Source organism: Miscanthus floridulus, chromosome 12 (genome assembly GCF_019320115.1).
Source record: "Miscanthus floridulus cultivar M001 chromosome 12, ASM1932011v1, whole genome shotgun sequence".
NCBI classification, from domain to species: Eukaryota; Viridiplantae; Streptophyta; class Magnoliopsida; order Poales; family Poaceae; genus Miscanthus; species Miscanthus floridulus.
Window position 1 is genome coordinate 22,838,538 of NC_089591.1, and position 20,498 is coordinate 22,859,035.

At 43.7% G+C, this 20,498-nt stretch overlaps 1 pseudogene; it reads left to right on the top strand.

Annotated features, from left to right (window-relative positions):
* Positions 1 to 19,393, top strand: part of LOC136498524 (L-type lectin-domain containing receptor kinase IX.1-like) — a 33,116-nt pseudogene extending 13,723 nt beyond the window's left edge.
* Positions 19,394 to 20,498: the final 1,105 nt, after the last annotated feature.

A 20,498-nucleotide genomic window follows, 5' to 3' on the forward strand; every position in this document is an offset into this window, starting at 1 on the left:
CATGAAGAAAGAATGTAAAGGTATTCCGGGTTCTTTTTGTTTCTTTCAGTATTCAAACCTTTCTCTTCTGTTGACTTGTTGTTTGGTGTTTTGTCCAGCTCTCCGAGTTGAAGGAAAAAAGCTCTCGGAGGGCATTGATGAAATGAAGACTCTTGTTCGTACCAGCCATAACAAGGCTTAGGAGGTAACTACTCGTGCTAAAGAAGAACTTGCACTTGCTAAGTTGATCAGGCGTAGAGCTGATAAAGATCTTGTGCAGGCCCAAAAAACTATTGAAGACTTGTCTGGGAAGCTGGCGACGGCTACTGAAAATTGGAACGTTTTGTGGAAATCCTTTTGTTTAGTAGCTGATGTTCTCCGGACTCCAGCGGATGACGGGCAATCTTGGGCTCAGTTCATTCCTCGGATTTCGACTCGTTTCTAAGAGTTCACGAAGAAGTGCGCTCAAGTATGTACCAAGAATGTGCTGGCCCAGGTCTGGGTCCTTGCTCTAGAGGCGCCTCTGTCCAAGATAGCGGAGGAAGCTGATAGTCAAGAATACCTTGATGCCGTTGAGAGGATGGAGCCTGAGGTCGAAGATTTAGCCAGTAGGGTTGTAGACAGTCTTAATATTGATATTTCCCTTCCTGATGACAATGCCTGATCCAATTGACCAGCCTCTTGTAATATTATACTCCTCTTCAAATGAAGATTCTTTATTTTCATTGATGTATTCTTTGCTCGGGTGTGGTCGGAGTTACTTGACTTGCTGAGTACTTTGTCTCGTTTTCATCTCTGCTCTGTAAACAACTCTGTGCGTTATCCTGACGAAATCCCTCGATTTGTCGAGTACTTTTCTTTTCTTCCTCTTTTGTGACCCATCGAGTGCTTTGTCCGCGCTATGACTTGTTAGATGTAGATCTTTGTGTTGACAACCTTTCGTTTGCGCTATGTAAAATGACTCGGCATGGAATGTTGCTTTGACAAACTTTGGCATCCGAGTGCTTTTTTGAGTGGCGCTTGTGCTTTTCTGAGGAAAAAGTATTCCTATCTGGATGTAGCCCCCGAGCCTCTTGCTTTTTGGAACGAAGAGCTGGAGGGTCTTTTGAAGCTCAATTTCGGTCGACTAGTTTTAGGTGTTAGCTTTTAGCTACCCTCATCGGTGTGCTCAAGCGTCTTTTCAACTATTTTGCTCTCGGCCGGGATGCTCAGGTATGTTTTCAGCCATTTTGCTTTTTGTTTCGGGTGTTAGCTTTTAGCTACCCTCATTGGCAGGCTCAAGCGTCTTTTCAGCTATTTTGCTCTCGGCCGGGATGCTCAGGCATGTTTTTAGCCATTTTGCTTTTTTGTTTCGGGTGTTAGCTTTTAGCTACCCTCATTGGCGGGCTCAAGCGTCTTTTTAGCTATTTTGCTCTCAGCCGGGATGCTCAGGCATGTTTTCAGCCATTTTGCTTTTTGTTTCGGGTGTTAGCTTTTAGCTACCCTCATCGGCGGGCTCAAGTGTGTTTTTAGCTATTTTGCTCTCGGCCGGGATGCTCAAGCATGTTTTCAGTCATTTTGCTTTTTGTTTTGGGTGTTAGCTTTTAGCTACCCTCATCGGCGGGCTCAAGCGTGTTTTCAGCTATTTTGCTCTCGGCCGGGATGCTCAGGCATGTTTTCAGCCATTTTGCTTTTTGTTTCGGGTGTTAGCTTTTAGCTACCCTCATCGATGGGCTCAAGCGTCTTTTTAGCTATTTTGCTCTCGGCCGGAATGCTCAGGCATGTTTTCAGCCATTTTGCTTTTTGTTTCGTGAAAACAACTCGTTGAAAGTCATGACAAGACATGCTGTGGATGAATATCATCTTTATTGATCATGAATATAAACTAATACATATGTTGTCAAAGAATATTGTCCTTCGTCGATTGTGAACATTGGTCCCTTGTGGCTTGCATATCTGTTTTTTCTTGAGTTGTTTTTACGCGTAGAATCTTCTTAGCTGGCTGATGTGCCATGTATTGCTGACTTCTCTTCCATCTTCGGTTATTAACTTGTATGTGCCTGGTCCGGTGACTTTTGTGACAATGAACGGACCTTCCCATGGACTGAGTAGCTTATGTCGTCCGTCAGTCTTTTGTATCCTTCTTAGCACTAAGTCTCCGACTTGTAATGATCGAGGATGGGTACTCTTATTGTAGTGTCGTCTTAAACCTTGTAGGTATCTAGCTGATTGGAGGGTAGCGTTTACTCTGACTTCTTCTAAGCTGTTGAGTTATAATCTTCTTGTGTGTTCTGCTTCTCCTTCATCGTATTGTTCTATCTTTGGTGATGTCCGGATCAAGTCGGCAGGCATTACGGCCTCTGACCCGTAAACTAGGAAGAAGGGTGAGTAGCATGTTGCTCTGCTTATTTGAGTTCGTAGCCCCCATACTACTTTCGGTAATTCTTTAATCCATTTGGACCCATAGTCCACTAGTTCTTCGTATAACCTTGGTTTTAATCCAGCTAGTATGAGTCCATTAGCCCTTTCTACTTATCCGTTGGCTTCTGGATGTGCAACAGATGCATAGTCTATACTGAAACCATAGTCTTGTGCCCAGCTTTTGAATTCTGTAGCTGTGAAGGGGGAGCCTAGATCTGTGATGATTCGATTGGGCATGCCGAAGCGGTGCGTAATGTCTTGGATGAACTCGACTGCTTTGGTTGCACTGTATTTCGCGAGTGGTTTGTATTCAATCCACTTGGTGAACTTATCGATTGCTACAAAGATGTACTCAAAGCCGCCTTTTGCTTTCTTCAGGGGTCCTACTTGATCTAGCCCCCAGTAGGAAAAAGGCCAAGCGGGTGGGATGCAGATAAGATTGTGAGCTGGTACATGAGCTTGTCTTGCAAACATTTGGCAACCTTTGCATTTTCTGACAAGTTCTTCTGCGTCTTTCAAAGCGGTTGGCCAGTAGAATCCGGTGCGAAATGCTTTGCCAACCAGTGTCCTTGAAGCGGCATGATTTCCACAGCAACCTGAGTGTATTTCGTCTAGGATCTCTTTGCCTTCTTCAAATGAGACACATTTTAGGAGTACTCCTGATGATGCTGCTCTTCTGTAAAGTCTATCTCCTACTAGAACGTAGTTTTTGCTTCTGCGAACAACTTGGGTGGCTTCTGCTTTATCTGCTGGCAATTTATTTTCTTTGATATAGTCGATGAAAACTTGGCTCCATGAAGTGTTGATTACCAAGATCTGAATGCCTTTAGCCTGAATTTCATGGGTTGTTTCACTGGGTTGTTTGATAGAGGGAACTGATAGCTCTTCTATGAATACGCCGGGTGGAACCTTCGCTCTATCTGATCCGAGCTTGGCAAGGACATCTGCTACAATGTTGGAATCGCGCAGGACGTGTAAAATTTCTAATCCATGGAAATGTTTTTCAAGTTTCCGTATTTCAGCATAGTAAGCACCCATGTTTTCTTTTATGCAATCCCAATCTTTGTTTACTTGGTTGATGACTACTGCTGAATCGCCATATATGAGTAATCTCTTTATTCCGAGGGTAATTGCCACTCGTAGCCCGTGGATGAGGGCTTCATATTCTGCTTCGTTATTTGTAGCTTGCCATAATATCTGAAGGACGTACTTGAGTTGTTTTCCTTCTGGAGAAATGAGGAGAACGCCTGCACCGGCTCCGCCTAGTTTGAGTGACCCATCAAAGTACATCTTCTAGTGGTCAAGGATTGTATCTGATAAAGGCTGTTGAATCTCTGTCCACTCGGCCACAAAATCGGCAAGGGCTTGAGATTTGATTGCTTTCCATGGGGTGAAATCGATGTTAAGAGCTCCAAGTTCAACTGCCCATTTTGATATGTGTCCCGTCGCATCTCTGTTGTGTAAGATATCTCCGAGCAGGAAGTCTATCACTACTGTGATCTGGTGGCTTTCAAAATAGTGGCGAAGCTTGCACGAAGTGATCAATAGGGCGTAGAGTAGTTTTTGCACATGCGGGTACCATATTTTTGATTCAGATAATACTTCGTTGATGTAGTATACGAGTCACTGTACTTTATACATGCGTCCTTCTTCTTCTCTTTCCACGACTATTGCCGTGCTAACTATAGCAGTGGTTGCCGCAATGTATAGCATCATATCTTCGTCTTTCCTTGGGGGTGTGAGAATTGGTGAGGATGTGAGGTATGCCTTAAGTTTCTTGAAAGCTTCATTGGCTTCTTCTGTCCATTCAAACTTATCTGTCTTCTTTAGTAGTTTAAAGAAAGGTAGTCCTTTTTCACCGAGCCTTGAAATGAAGCGATTGAGTGCCGCCATGTAGCCCGTTAGCTTTTGCACATCTTTGATGTTTCTGGGTGGGCCCATTTCTATTATAGCTCGAATTTGCTTGGTGCTGGCTTCAATCCCGCGCTGACTGACCAAAAATCCGAGTAGTTGTCCTGAGGGAACCCTGAATACACATTTATTTGGGTTCAACTTCCATCTCCATCTCTTCAAGTTTTTGAAGGTTTGCTTTAAATCTTCAATCAGTGTCTGGGTTCTTTGTTTTCACCACTACATCATCCACATATGCCTCCACATTTTCACCGATTTGATCCCCGAGGCAAGTTTGGATAGCTCTTTGGTATGTGGCGCCAGTGTTCTTTAGTCCAAAAGACATGGTCTTGTAACAGTAAGCGCCGAATGGAGTAATGAAAGACGTCTTGCTTTGGTCTTATTCTTTTAATGCGATCTGGTGATACCCTAAATAGCAATCGAGAAAGGATAATAGTGCAGACCCTGCTATTGAGTCAACTATCTGGTCAATGCGTGGTAGCCCGAACGGATCTTTTGGGCAATGTTTGTTGAGATCTGTGTAGTCGACGCACATGCGCCACTCGTCCGTGTTCTTCTTCTGCACAAGGACTGGGTTTGCTAGCCAGTCTAGATGCAGGATTTCTCTAATGAATCTGGCTGCCATCAGTTTTGTGATTTCCTTTTTAATCGCTGCCTTTTTGTTGGGTGAGAATCGTCGTAGCCGTTCCTTTACAGGCTTGGAGCTTTCGTTAACATCAATTCTGTGCTCAGCCAACTCTCTTGGGACGCCTGGCATGTCGGCCGGCTTCCAAGCGAAGATATCTTTGTTGTCCCGAAGAAAGTTGGTGAGCGCGAGTTCCTATTTTGCCGAGAGGTATGCACTGATGGTTGCTGTTTTGGAGGTATTGCCAGTGCCCAAGTCGATTTGCTTGACGTCGGCTTCTTTTGGTAGTGTGATGATGCTGGGCTTTTTAGGTGGTATTTCTAATTCTTCTTGGCTCATCTCTACAACAATTGTGGCTATTTCTTTTCTTCCATTGTCGGCTTGTGCTTTGGCTGCAATTTGGATTGCCTGAACGTCGCAGTCAAAAGCACGCTTCAAATCACTTCGAAGAGAAAGGATACCATTGGGTCCTGGCATCTTAAGCAGTAAGTATGGATAATGTGGTATTGCCATGAATTTTGCCAGTGCTGGGCGTCCGAGGATTGCATGATATGACGAATCAAAGTCTGCGACCTCAAATTTGATAAACTCTGTTCGGTAGTTCGAAGGAGTTCCAAAAGTAACGGGTAAAGTAATTTGTCCGAGCGGCATGGTTGCTTTGCTGGGTATTATTCCGTAAAAAGGTGTGCTTGTTGGTGTGATCATCCCGGCGAGTTGTAGTCCCATTTTCCTTAGTGTTTCTAAAAAGATGATGTTGAGTCCGGCTCCCCCGTCGATTAGTACTTTGGTGACAGTCATACCAGCAATAGTTGGATCTAGAACCAGAGGATAATGACCTGCGTTTCCTATGCTAGTCCATTGGTCTTCTCTGGTAAATTGGATAGGATACTGTGACCAATTGAGATATCTTGGTGTAGCCGGTTCTGCTGTCATGATAGTCCATAGTGCTAGTTTTTCTTGATGTTTGCTTCTGCAATCTGGGGCCCCTGAGAAGATCACTGCTACCGTTCCCCTGGGTTTTTGGAATCCTTTGTCCTTGTGGTTGTCTTCATCTTTTTTCTAAATGTCCTCTTTGGTGTTCTCCTTACTATCTTTTCTTGTGTATCGATCATTGAAAGTGTAGCAATTTCCGATGGTGTGCCTCCCATTAGGGTGCAGTGGGCAACGTATGTTTTCAATGTCATCATATCTTTTGGGTTTGGAAAACTTCTTTGATTTGTCGGCCATTGCCACGGTATTGTCTGGTCTATGTTTTCTTTCTTGATGTCTGTTATTCCGATGATTTTGCTTGTCCGGGTTGTCCTGGTTGCTTCTATCCGGGAACCTCTCTCGTGTTTTTTCTTCTACAGCAATCATCTTTTCTATTGTTCGTCTGAATTCTTCATTGTTTCTTGGATTTTCTTTGCAGAAGTCTTGAAATTGCCACCTAGCCATGATTCCGTGAGAGAAAGCTTTAATTACTTCTTGTTCGGTGATGTCATGCACTTGAGCCCGCAGTTCGCCGAATTGTCGATAGTAATTTCTAAGACTTTCGCCTCCCTTTTGCTTGAGTCCTTTCAATTCTGCAAGAGTGATCGGGTGTGTGATGATACCCATGAAATTTTCGCAAAAAGCTCTTTACAAATCCTCCCAATTTCTGATCGATCCTGGGTTCAATTTATCGAACCATTGGAGGGGCATAGTTTCTAATGCCATAGGGAAGAACAGGGTTTTGATATCGTCGTCTCCTCCGGCTAGTTCAATTGATTATGAATATATTCTGAGCCATTGCCTTGGTTCAGTTTTGCCATCATACTTAGAGTGGTTAGACGGTTTGAACTTGTGAGGTAATCGTACTGATGCAAGCCTGTTCACGAAACAGGGGAATCTGTCGTGCATTCTGGCTTCTTTGAATTCAGATTTGGCACCTCCTTCTGGCCAACTATTGTTTTGATGGGAATAACTCTGTGAGGCTGTCCGGGTAGGCATCTTACTCCTGGTCTTTCTTGGTTGTTCAAATTGGTGGCCTTGATTATGTTCCTTCCTACTTCCTCCGTTATGGCTTCCACCTGGCCCAAGTCTTTCGAAGGCGAACTTCCTTTGATTTTGATCTTCTTGCCTGTGGGTTGTTGATCTGGCGGGTAGTCTTGATTGGTCTTTATCTTCATGCGTTCTTGGGATCGTTGACCGGAGTAAGTCTTGGAGCTGTTCATACTTCTCATCGGGATGTGAAGTTGCTCTGAGTTCTTCTAATGCTTCTCGAATCTTATCGTAAGGCGTATTTGCCGTGCGTCTTCCTTCGACTTCTCGTTGTGATTTTCTTCTGTCGTATTCAGCCAACTCTGACTCATATCTGATCCTAGGCTTCCCTACGCTACCTAGCACAGTGTTGGTGCCCTTGCTTCAACTTGTTTTTCCTTTCTCTAGCTTGTTTCTGACTCTCTATTTCTCCATCATAGCCCTAGGCAAAGGGTGATATGTTGGATTCTGATTCATCCGATGACCTGACATTAGGTGCTTCTAGGGGATTTAATGGTGACCGAGGACATCGAACCATGAGTACTTCCCATGCATGAGCCATTCTGTTATTGGTGTTAGTTTTCATACTGTCAGAGTTGCTGATGACTTCAGTAGATGTTTCGATGTTGCAGATCGAGTCTCCTTCTTGGTAAGGTAGAATAGCTGTTGTTGTTGTGCCGACTAGTTGGGTTCCACTATCTTCAAGAACAGAACCTGGCCAGTGGATGATACAATCTTGTGATGTTATCATTAGCACGAGTCCCTCCTAGGCTCCTGTCAGGGGTATCCCAAGCATTGGATTGAAAGATCTTTTGAATTGTCCCTGATAGGATTTTGCCATGTTGTCGAGCCCAAATGGAAAAGAATTCGACTTCTTGAAAGAACTCTGAATGTAATCCAAGTTGTTTTGGGTTGTGCTCTAGAATCCTGCTGAAAAAGAACTCGATTTTTTGAAAGCACTCGAATAGAACTTCACCTTGGACATGGAACCTGAATTCGAGTCGAACGCGCATAGCCATGAAATCTGATTTGAATCGGATATTATGAGCTGCGTGAATCTTCTGGCGAGCTGATCCGTCATAGTTGTCGAAATAGGAAATTCTTCATGATGATTCGGATCTTTGAGGAGGTGGCCTTGAAGCTTGCCATAGTTGTCTGCCTCGTAGATCCATGAGCCGAAGATGAAAGTTGATCCCATCGGGAAGATCATGTTATCGAGGTCCATCGAGCTCTCGGATGCAAAGTCGCCGAAAGCCCCTACCTGGCGCGCCAGCTGTCGATGTTTTACCACCGATAGCCTACCATGGGGATACCTGAGGCAGTATGTTTGGGCTTCGACTGTATGCTGAACTCGATGGTGAATGCAAGAGACAGTCGATTTATCCTAGTTCAGGCCCTCGATCGTAGATCGAGTAATAACCCTACGTCCAGTCGGCGTTAGCCTTTGCGTTGGATTGATTGTGAAGTGTTGTGTTGTACAATTGCTGTTCTTTTCTCCTAGGAGCCCTGCCCTCCTTTATATAGTTAGGAGGCCAGAGTCCTAGTCGGTTTACAATGAGATTTCCTAGTAGGATTACTAAATAGTACTACTACTAAGATTACATGGGAAGAATCCTAGTTGGACTAGATCTTCTCTCTCCCTTGCGGGGTATCTTGTGGGTCCCGCATTCAGCTCATCCCTCTCTCTGGAAGGATTGAATGAGCCCTTCTCCTTGTCTTCAGCATATTTCAGTATCCTTGATACCACCTCTTGGGTCTCTAGGCTTATCAAACTTAAGAATACTACCGGATGATTCTGTACTCCTCGCATATATCCAGTTCCTTGAGCGTACCTTCAAATTTGTCACATCGATATTCCCAGTAGCTGCGGCCTCTTCGTCCATCTTCCTAAACTGTTCTTCCTTGGCATAGTAGCCATCGAGGCCTAGATGATGGTGGTGTTTGTTCCTCTTCGCCAGCTCGGTGTTACGGGCACTGAGCTCCAATTCCTCCGGTGAAGTCTTCTGAGCCACAAGCTCCTCCCATTGACTAGGAGTTATTTTGCCAAACTCGTTGAAGGGAGTTAACCCCTTTTGGATATACTTTGTGTTGAGCTCCGACCTCCAACGTCGGAGTGACTCTCCCATCATCCTGATAGCATTTTTTTTACCAATTCGTGCTTACCCTCTAAAAATCTAAAATTGAGCTTCAACTGCCTATCCCATAGTTCATTCTTTTTGTTCTCTGGTACCTCTTTCCAGTTAGGGATTATTGGGTTCATTTTATCTCTTACTAGGGCCCCGATCGTATTACGGAATCATCCTCTTAATTCCTTCGGCTCAAGGATCTCCCCTACTGGCCCGACCTCCATTATCACATAGCATGTCTTATCTAGATATAGATTTCCTTTTCTATCCCCTCATTTCCTCTTAGGCTTGGTAGTCGAGGTTGTGTCTTGAGGTTGTGGAGCAGAGGCATCGTGATCCATCTCTGTGGCTGTTGCCTCTGCTCTCCTTTTCTCTACTCCATCTTGTCCAGCGAGATGTCATGGACGTCGACGTCGTCTTTTTCAAGTTTTAGGAGGGACCTATATATACAACAGGTCAAAGTGTTAGCAGAGGTAACACAGCCAAAGCATTAGCAAAATTTACAAGCTAAGGCTTTTTTCCCTACCTCCTCGTTCGGGTTAAAATCCTTGTCCAAATCTTCCTCCGTTGGCCTCCTTCTGGCTTCACATGGGAAAGGCTCATCGGGACTTTCATATCCCTCTTCTAAGTCATCATCATCATCCTCTTCTTCTTCGCCTTCAGGGCCTTCCTCCTCGTCACACTGCTCCTGAGTAAGCATCACTTCTAGATCTTTTTCTACCCCATTATCGAACTGTTCTTGAGTAAGCTGGTCCTCTAGTGCTTGCTCCTCAAGGGTTGGCTGCTCATCATGCTTGGGGCATCGGACTGCACTGTCTGGTGCCCGTGACATTATTTCGTGCTTTGTTCTAATAGATGCAAGAAAGTGTGCTTTAGGTACGCGAGAAGGTATAAGAAATAAAAAAGGTCTATAAAACAAAGTAGTCCTATAAAGCAACAATATGTCAAAAAACGAGAAGTAGCAGTAGTAGAGGCCTTAGAAACATGTCAATCGTCATCTGATCTTGAACTTCGAGCATCAAGGCATCATAACAGAGAAGAGAGGAGAAGGTAATGTAGGGGCGGCTGCTAATGATGCCAAGTTCCTCACAAGTTCTTGATCATCAGTTCATATTCCTATATAATGTATGGACTTGGACAATTTCATCATCGGCAAAACAAAGGAGAGGGGAGATTTGGCAAAAAAAAAAAGCAACAGTTGCTTAGCAAACATAGAGAGGAAAAGGTGTAGAAAAAGCAACAGCTGCTGAGTAGAGGAGGAGTAATAGTAGATAGAGTAATAGTAGAGGAGTATAGTAGAGGAGGAGTAGAGAAGTGTAGCAGCCAGTAGTTAAGAGTAGCAGCCAGCAGCTAGGGAAGAGAGTAGAGTAGCAGCCAGCTAGTAGGAGTAGGAGTAGCTAGCAGTAGCAAGTAGAGTAGTAGTAGTTCAGTAGAGTAGAGTAGTAGTAGTTCAGTATAGTAGTAGTATCCAAAACAATTAGCTATAAGCACCGGTTCATTAAGAATTACAAGATAAAAACAGTGTCATCCTGGGAAAACATAGGTATTTGAGAAAAATGAAGTGGAGTAAGTAACGAAAATAACAGGGTTAGAGAGCAGTTAACACGTAAAATGGAACTTATATGTTTTAACCTAAGTTTATATTAACAAAATATTTACATAGGCTAATTTCAATCTGTATGACTCTAAATTGAAATGAATTTGGTCACATAGGCTAATTTATAATGCCAAAGTGGCATAGTAAAGCAAACTACACACATAGCTCTTTTGTTTTTATAAAGTCATGCTTCAAAATTCATTTGTAATTGACTTTCCTAATATATAGCACCGGAGATAGAAAGAACTGCTGGAACTAAACAAAACTAACCCAGACAGCTAAAGCAAAAAAAAGGTACACTCATATAGCAATGGAGAACATGACTATAAATGGAGTAACTGAGATGGGAATATGACTGTCATTCAATTCCACTACTTATAGAAGCCAACATGTTGGAAAAGCAAATAAAAAACTTAGTGACACCCAGATGTCCATCACTCTTGTATGTATGCTGATCTGTCAGTTGCCACTTAACTACACACACCACACACCAACCAAAAATAATAATAATAATTTTCCAGAACTTCTACTTGCGCAGTCCAAGAAAAACTATTATATCCTTCAGTGCTGCTAAGATGGAAACCAGGCTCAGGTGCAGCATACGCATCCAACGATCGAACTCGATGAGTCGATGGTCTCTCAGTGCTGCCTCCATCAGGTCCATTCAGAAATTAATCACTCCGATCTGATCCATTCGAGAAGATTAATGCATGTATACACGATGAGCTAGCGTCAAATCCGGAGATCTTTTAACTTGAATGGTAATATATATGCTCTAAGAATGGAATAATGTACTAAATCATTGTGTATGTATGAAGAACCTGCTGAATGGTTTCAGTATGTATGTACGAAAAGGGAAAAAAAGATCAGGATTCAGAAAGTAGCACGCGCGTACAGATACACAGTCAGCAAGGTGCAGCAGTAACCACAGAGTTTTGGACTGATCTGGTAACCCAGCAGCAAGCTACAGTGGTGACCACAAGTTTTCATTTTGACCTGAGAGTCTGAAAGCCCAGTTTTATTTTGAAGAAGGAACCCAGAAGGCAAAGCAATCTCCAGCCACCAAAAGATTGAAAGGCACATGATCGGAAGAAGCAAGCAGAGCAGAGGCATGCATAGATGATAATTGATAGGTCGGTAGGTTTGGTGCAGTCAGCAGAGAGATGGGGAGGGAGATGAAAGTTTCCAGTTCCACGCAACATCAACAATGCCAAGAGATAGGGAAGAAAGAAAGAAAGGAAGCATCATGCATCGGCAGCCAAGGAATAGAAAAGGCGAGCATGACAACAGGAGGATTTAATTTAGGGGCGGATAGGAGATGGAGACGGAGACGGAGAGGGAGAGGGACGTTACGCTAGGGATAAGATCTTTGGTTTGATGATGAAACGCAACCCAGCCCCTGAGCCCCGGCTCCCATCGTCACGGGAGTCTGGAATCCAAGACAAGAATACACCACGCACGGCAACACACACAGCCCCGGCTCTCGTGGTCTGTCCCGCAAAGTTTGCAAATAGGATCATTTGGCTAAATATAAATAGTATACTTTGAGTAAGCAGCACAATAAATAAATAGATAAAGAATAAATAAAAACACCAGGCAGGGAATATGGCAATATATGGTCTCATGCATTGGCAATTGACAATTGGCATTGCCGCTGCCCCCTGGTGGATGTGGATCTCTCTTTCACACGGGACACGGGACATGGGATCACAAGACGCGTGCTCGATCCTCTGCCGCCTGCCCCATCTCTCCTCTATATATATATGAGAGCTCCAATCCATATCCATGGCACACGCCAACATATCACACAAGAGGTGAGGGACTTATCCATGTCAAGGGATAGGATACCCTAGACTTTGGCTTTTTCTAGGCATGGCCATTTTTATTTTAAATCAGGCATCCTATGGTTTAATTTCATAAATCAGGACCATGTCATTTACTGGATGTAGCAATTGCCGTTTCAGAAATTTCAGCATGATAACACTGTACGCAAATAACATATATGAATGATCTATTCCGTAAAAAAGCATAAATCAAGGTGGTTTGAATTAGTGTTCGGGTGCTCAATTTTGCCTAGAAGGAAGAGAAGAGAGGGGGGCGGGCATACCTGGTGTGTGACTAGTGGATGCTCGTTGCCGACAAAGGGTCCTGGCGAAGACCTGGGTAGCTGGGAGTAGGGTGGCGGCGGTCGGCAAGGCCGTGTTCAGCCAGCCGAATCCAGTCCTGGGGCAGGCGAGGTGAACGGGAGCAGGGCGCCGGGAGCCATGTCATTGGCATGCGGGGGTGGGACGCCGAGGGCCAGGCGCGGGGCGCCGGGAGCCTACGTTGTTGGCGCGCGGGAGCGGACACCGAGGGTCGGGTGCGGGACCGCTAGAGGCTAAGGCTCCTCGCTCGCCGGCGGCGTCGCCGCTCCTCTGGAAACCCTAGAGCGGGCGCGTGGGAGGGGGCGAAGTGGCACGGGTGCGGGGAGGTGGCGCGGAGATGGGGCACGCGGGTGCGGGGAAGGGGCGCGTGACGGCATAGGCGGGGAAGGGGCGCGGGCCGGCGTCGGCGGGGCAGCCTGACGGCGACGGAGGAGAAGAGAGCGCCCAAATAAAGACAACACCCGTGCGCCCTTGGTTTTATAGAAGGGGCGATTTGTACGGGCAGTTCCTGATCCAGCCACCCCTACAAATGCATTTGTAGGGGCGGTTCCTTATCTAGCCGCCCCTACAAATGCATTTGTAGGGGCAGTTCCTGATCCAACCGCCCCTAGAAATATATTTTTATTTTTTTTAAATTGTTAATTCTGTATTATAAAAACAATTATGTATATATAAAATAATTGTGACCAAAATAAAAGTAATATAAAAACAATTGTGTATATGCACAATATAATATTTGTATTATATGAAGAAATATATATATAAACAATTGTACTCAAAACAATATAGAAAACAAAAAAACAAAAATTAAAAATTTGAATTTTAAAACTTTGACTACAATTTTATGACATTAAATGAAATAAAATGAAAAGGTTGTAAACATAAAAGTTGTATAACTCATCAACATGTACAACTTTTATTTTGGTCATCTTGTCATGTGACTTTGTTTGAACGATTCAAATTTTGAAATTCAAACAAGTTCAACTTGAAACAATATTTTGAAAGGGTAAATGATTTCAGATGAAAACTCATGAATACCAAAGTTGTAGAACTCATCAATATGTACAACTTTTATTTTGATCATATTTTCATTTGACCAAATTTGAACAGTTGAAATTTTGAATTTTAATAATTGGCAACTTCAAACAAGATTTTGAAACCTTAAATGATTTCAACAATAAAAGTCGTGAACATAAAAGTTGTTGAACTCATCACAATCTATAACTCATCAAGATCTCCTACTTTTATTTTGGTCATTTCTTTATTTCATAAAGTGTTAAGTGATTTCATAAAGTTTTAGTAGTAATAGAGTGGATGTTCAAATAGAGTCATCTGGATGTTGCAAAGGGTAGTCTCATACACATGCATAAATGTAGTCTCACACACATACAAAAATATATAGTCTTACACACATACATAAATATATAGTCTCACACGCATCCATAAATGAAGTCTTACAAACACACATTTACATAAACACTCCACGTTCAACAACTAGCTAGCCCGCTGTAACAAATTTCCCCTTGACACCTTTTTGTTCCCATGGCAATATGTCTTTGGGGAGGTTCTTTTTCACAACACTGATCTTCTTAGGAAAGTCTATGAATAGTGGCATCTCATCGTAGTTATTGTAAGCTTCAACATCATCCACGCCATCAACTCCAATAATGTGCTGTTTCCCAGAGGCAACCACGTGTTTTGTCTTCTTCTTCGGAGGGAGGTTACTTTGTGGGTCAGACATATAGAAAACTTGTGCGACACGTGAAGCGAGCACCCAAGGGTCATCTTGGTAGCCTAGATTCTTGAGGTCTAGGACTCTTAATCCGATCTCGTTCAGTTGGAGTTGTTTGATCTAGCGGTATCGAAACAGGGCCACCATTATATCCCTTCCATAGTCAAGTTCCCATATCTCTTCAATGATGCCAAAGTATTGGATCTTTCGCCCCAATCCATCGAGAGTCTCTATTCGAACGCCATTGTTTTGGTTCACATATTTACTATCCTTTGCAGTGGGTATAGTACGTATACCCATTGATGTCATAAGCATTCCAAGATGTCACTTGTCTCGATGGCCCCTCCGCTAACCGTACTAATGGTAATAGAGTCTATGGTTTCTCCAGGCGGTTTGTTTTGGTCCTTCAACCATATAGTTAGTCGTTGCTTGTGTTGTTTCATGACCCAATCATCCGAATGGTTATTTCTCTCCGCCATAAAGATAGCCAAGTGTTCATCAATGTACGGTTGCATCAGTTGCGTACTCTGCAAGACACTGTAATGCGCCTGACTCACCTCTTTGTAATCATGGTCGATGAACACTTTTCTACCACTAGTGCCCTTCCCAGCCAGCCTACCCTTGTGATGAGAATCGGGTTTACCAATCCCTTTCTGTACTTTTAGGTACTCTTGACAACACTCAACGATTTCTTCAGTACTGTAACCCTCTATCATGGAGCCCTCTAGGCATACTCGATTATGCACGTATCGACTTAGAACCGACATGAACCACTCGTAGGACCACATTTCATGCAAGTAGCAAGGGCCTAGCGCCTGTATCTGATGAACCATGTGAATCATGAGATGTGGCATTATATAAAAAAAGCAGGAGGTAAACACATCTCTAGTTGATTTTGTGTCTCCACCACAAATTCATGTAGGTCACTCAGCTCTTGCTTGTCAATCATCTTTTGTGAGATCTTTGAAAAGAAGTAGCACATGCGGGTGATGGCCATTTTCAAGAACTCTGGATTTATATCCCTGATTGCAATAGGTAGAAACACTATCAGCATCACATGGCAATCGTGAGCCTTGTAGTGTGTTATTGACAAGTCCTTCATCGACACTAACTTCTTCATATTTGCTGAAAACCCAGTCGGAACTTTGATCCCCCTCAGGAAAGTGCATATAGCTCTCTTCTCGTCTAGTGTTAGGTTTAAGCATGCCGTAGACAGAGTGTATTTTCCATTAGCCTCAGGTACCGGGTGAAGCTATGGCATCACGTTTAGCTGCACCGTGTCTTTTCGTGCTTTCATACCATCCTTTGACTTGCCTATGTCCATCAAGGTAGCAATGAGACTCTCAAAGACATTCTTCTGCACGTGCATAGCATCAATGGCATGGGAGACCTCCAAGTCTGGCCAATAAGGCAGATACTGAAAGAAGATCGATTGTTTCTTGAAAGGTACGCCTTCGATAGGAGGTGTGCTTCTATCTCTGTTCGTCCCATCTAGATTCTTCTTTCCATATACGACGCATATGTTTTTCACTATTCTGTACATGTGTTCTCCGTTATGACGTCTCTCCGGAGGGGGTTTAATCTCTGGAGCGTTGTCATAAAATCTAAAGAACAATTTGCTACGGTACATGTGACTTGTCTAAGAAGTGTCGGTTCCTTAGGTAAACTATCTTCTTGGATGCATCCAGGTACACCCTAAGTAGTACCATCCAAGCAAACCAAGCATCATATCTTCCCTTTGATCTATCCAGACAAAGCAAACAGCGCGGGGTAATCATTGGTAGTAACAAATATTATTGCTCTACATATGAAGTCCTCCTTTCGGAATGCATCGTACATCTGCTCCCCATGCCTCCATAGCTTCTCCATTTCTTTCATCAAAGGCTCAAGGAACACATCTATATCAATGCCTAGTTGTTTAGGGCCAAAAATAAGAATAGTGAGAAGAAGGTACTTTCTCTTCTAACACAACCATGTTGGGATGTTGTACATGGTCAAGATCACTGGCCATGTGCTATGGTCGCTCATCCTCTCATTGAAGGGGTTCATTCTATCGGTGCTCAAGCCAAACCATACATTCCTTGGGTCATCGCTGAATTCTATGTGCTTCTCATCAAACCTTTGCCACTGAACACAATCAGCCGGGTGTGCAATCTTATCATCATCCACCTTGCGCTCATCATCCCACCATGTCATGAGTGCAACTTCTTTAGGGTTTAGGAAGATACGTCTCAAGCGGTCGATCACTGATAGGTACCACATTACTAAGGCGGGAATTCGTCTCTGCTTTACATCGTTGTCTAATGGAGTGTCCTCTAGGGGCTGAGATTCTTATACCATCTTTTTTGTACCCTTCTTATTCCTCTTTTTTCCTGTGGAGGCTTCGTCCCCATCGTAAAGGTCATTGTTCTTGTACCAGCTGGCCCCACACCAGGGACATTTATCTAGTGACTTGAACATTTCGCCACAAAAAAGTATAAAGTGGTTGGGGCATGCATGGAGTTTTTCAACCCCCATTGTCAATGGACTTATAACCTTCTTCGCTTGGTATGCGTTGGTGGGAACTGAGTTTGGTTGTGGCAGCACCCATGATAGGAGATGTAATAGATCATTAAAACTACAGTCTAACCAACCGTACTTAGCCTTCAGGATGAGCAGCTCAAGTACAAAATGTAGCAATATCCAATGTGTCGGACAACCCTTTTCAACACCATACACAGTCTCCTTCGATGCTTTTGTCACCCTTTCTAAATTTTCTAGACCTTTCGGGTTATTTAGTAAAATCTCTGGTCCAAGCACTCGAATCATGTCCTCCAAATCATCTTCATCCCCGACACGTGCTCCACCATCATTATTGGCACCACCTTCGTCGTTACCAGTCCCAACCACTAGCATCACCGCCTTGTTTATTGCCAAACTCAAAATCCATTCATGCATCAAGCTCTGCTGAATATTGGGACAGGGATTCTATGGTGTCGTCGTCGTATTCCTCCTCATCCTCATTGTTAACAATAATCGTTTCACCATGATGAATCCACACTGTGTAGTCCTTAACAAATCCTCGTATAATCAAATGTGATCTGATGAAAGTCACATCTGTCCATGCTATACGGTTCTTGCAATCTTTACAGGGACAAATAATTATATCCTTATTCTCTTTCAATGTCGTTGCATGCTTCTTTGCGGCTTCAATAAATTTATCCACCTCTTCACGGAAACCTGCTTTGAACCTTAACGAACCATACATCCAACTTCAATAAATTTATCCACCTCTTCACGGAAACCTGCTTTGAACCTTAACGAACCATACATCCAAGAGTTCATGTACTCCATCTTTTACAACAACAACAACAAAACAAACATTAAAGGACTACTTTTTTAGATATATATAAAAATGAATTAAATTAATAATTACTTGAGAATAATTGTATATACTTCAGATATATATGAATATAAATCTAATATAATTACATGAAGCATACAAACACACCATGGTAGAGGAAAATTAATTAATGGCCCATTTATCCATAATTAATTAAAATACATATTTATTGATTACAATAAACAATTTTAAAGACAACAATTAGCAATAATTATACTTTACTCAATATCTTTCATACAAACCTTAGTCCAAAATTACAAAAACAAAATTAATAAAAAAACCAAACCCTAGATCTAGATCTACATGCACATGAAACATGCATAAAACTAACTAATTGTTCACTAAAATCAAGAAACATGGATCAAATAAGGGTATGATCTTGTTCCCCTCCCTAATTTATCCTAGTACATTTAAAACTTGGATCTAATTTGCTTCATAAGTAGCTCAAGCACCATAGAAGAGAGAGAAAAACAAAACTTTAATTACTCACTAACCAACCATTAAAACTACAAACAAAAGTGTGGAATAGCATTTTCTTACCTTCTACAACCTCTCCACCAAAGGATTTGAGACCAAAACCTTCCCCCCTAGTAAAGCAATTTTTGAGAGGTGCCCAAGGCCTCCCCACCTTTCTTTTACGGGTTGGAGTGAGTGACCCGAGGAGAAAGAAGGTGCTGCAGTTGTTTTATATGTGGGTTATTTGTAGGGGCGGCTGGTGATTGAGCCGCCCCTACAAATCGAAGCTATTTATACGGGGGTCATTTGTAGGGGCGGTTGGTGATTGAGTCGCCCCTACAAATCGGAGCTATTTATATGGGGGCCATTTGTAGGGGCGGCTCAATCACCAGCCGCCCCTACAAATAGAAACGCCGGGGGCGGCTGGTAAGTGAGCCGCCCCTACAAATCAGACCCATTTATAGGGGCGGCTCGTATCACCAACCGTCCCTGCTGTTCCATTTGTAGGGTGGCTGGTGTCTGGGCACCCGAGCACGGCACTGTAGGAGCAGCTCCATCACCAGCCGCCCCTACAAAAATTCGACCTGTTGCTAAAAATCGTTTTTTACTTAGTGGGAAGGACAGGTGTTCCGGCTGGTTGAGTGGGCTTGGGACATGCACGGCCGAGGCGCTGCTCTGGACGCCGCGGACGAGCGGCTTGGTGGAGCCTTTGACCAGTGGGGGATGGAGTGGGTGGTCGCCATCGGGCTCTGGTGCGCGCACCCAGACCCAAAATTGCGACCAGGGATCCGGCAGGCCGCGGAGGCACTGCTGGTCGAGGAAGTTCAGGATGCCGCTGCTGCCGCCCAAGATGCCGGTCGCTGTGTACCTTCAGCCATTCGGTGCCTCCACCATGCAGTTCAGCGACACCACCACCTCTGTCGGGTCTTCTGTTACCATGCCATACGCTTCGACGACGAGCCGTGCGACGGCCGACAGCGACGGGGACGTCTAACTCCAGCTCGCCGCCGGCGGTCACTCAACACTTCAGCCCAAGAGCATAGATCAAATATACGGAGTATGTCGGTATGTGTGTAGTGTAATTTTGTTAAAGCAAATTAAATAGACTACTTAACCGCTAGCCCTTCATTTCAAAATTTTATAGTGTATTTTTTAAGAAGTTATGTGCACTTATTGCATGAGAGTTTACTGCTAGCTTTAAAAATTAAAATGTGATTAATGGTGTACAGTATCTTGGGTACAACTTGCTGCTTAGTCCCTTCGGTTCCTTATTGAGTTTCAGTATTTTCAATGAAATTAAGTCCTAGTTGATGCTAGTCGGATTATTATTACAAAATTTTTTCATGCAAAATTTGTCAATGATGGGAACCTCTTGGCGTTTAGTTGCATTGGAGGCATCAGCATATGCCCTCCTCAACCATAGTTTGAAATCCGGATATGCCAAAGATTTACAAATAAGCGTGTTTAGCTCTTCATCAATTTTGCCTGCAAAGGGCCCGGATTGGAGGGAACAAGATCCTCTGCAGTCGACCTGGCTGCGACGATTTCTTCATGTACGAGTTCAAGGTCCGGCTGCAACGGCGGTGGAGTCCAGGACTCTAGGTACGAGTCGCCCAGGGGTATCCTTCACGTGACTAGGCTGAGATGGGCCAGCTGCACGCTTGCAGGCGGCATGTTCAGTTGGCTAGTTCGTATTGTTGCTGGTTCGTGAAAAAGTACTGTTGGCTGGTTTGTGTGAGAGAAAAATACTGTTCCGATTGAAAATTTATGATCGTTTACGATAAGCCACAGCCAAACGAATAGGCAGTTTGGTTCTAGCGTTTTGTGGGCTCACGGTTGGATCTGAAATGCATGGCTCAGTTGCTTGACTGCAGAGGATAGTTGATTTGCTTGACTGCAGAGAATCTGGTTCCGATCGGAGCACCCCGGCATTGAGTCTCTGTTGAGTACTGCATTGAGTCTGCAGGAGAGGGAGAGAGTTTTGATTGGCTCTTAGTGCTCGACAATGAATCGAAGTCATAGCTCAAGGACAGACAGGCCGGTAAAAAACCAGGAAAGTGTGCAGCATAGAAGAAAGTAAATGGCTGTTTAGATTGATCAATAAAGAGGGGGTCTGGCAGAACCTTCGGAGCAAATATAATAGCAGGC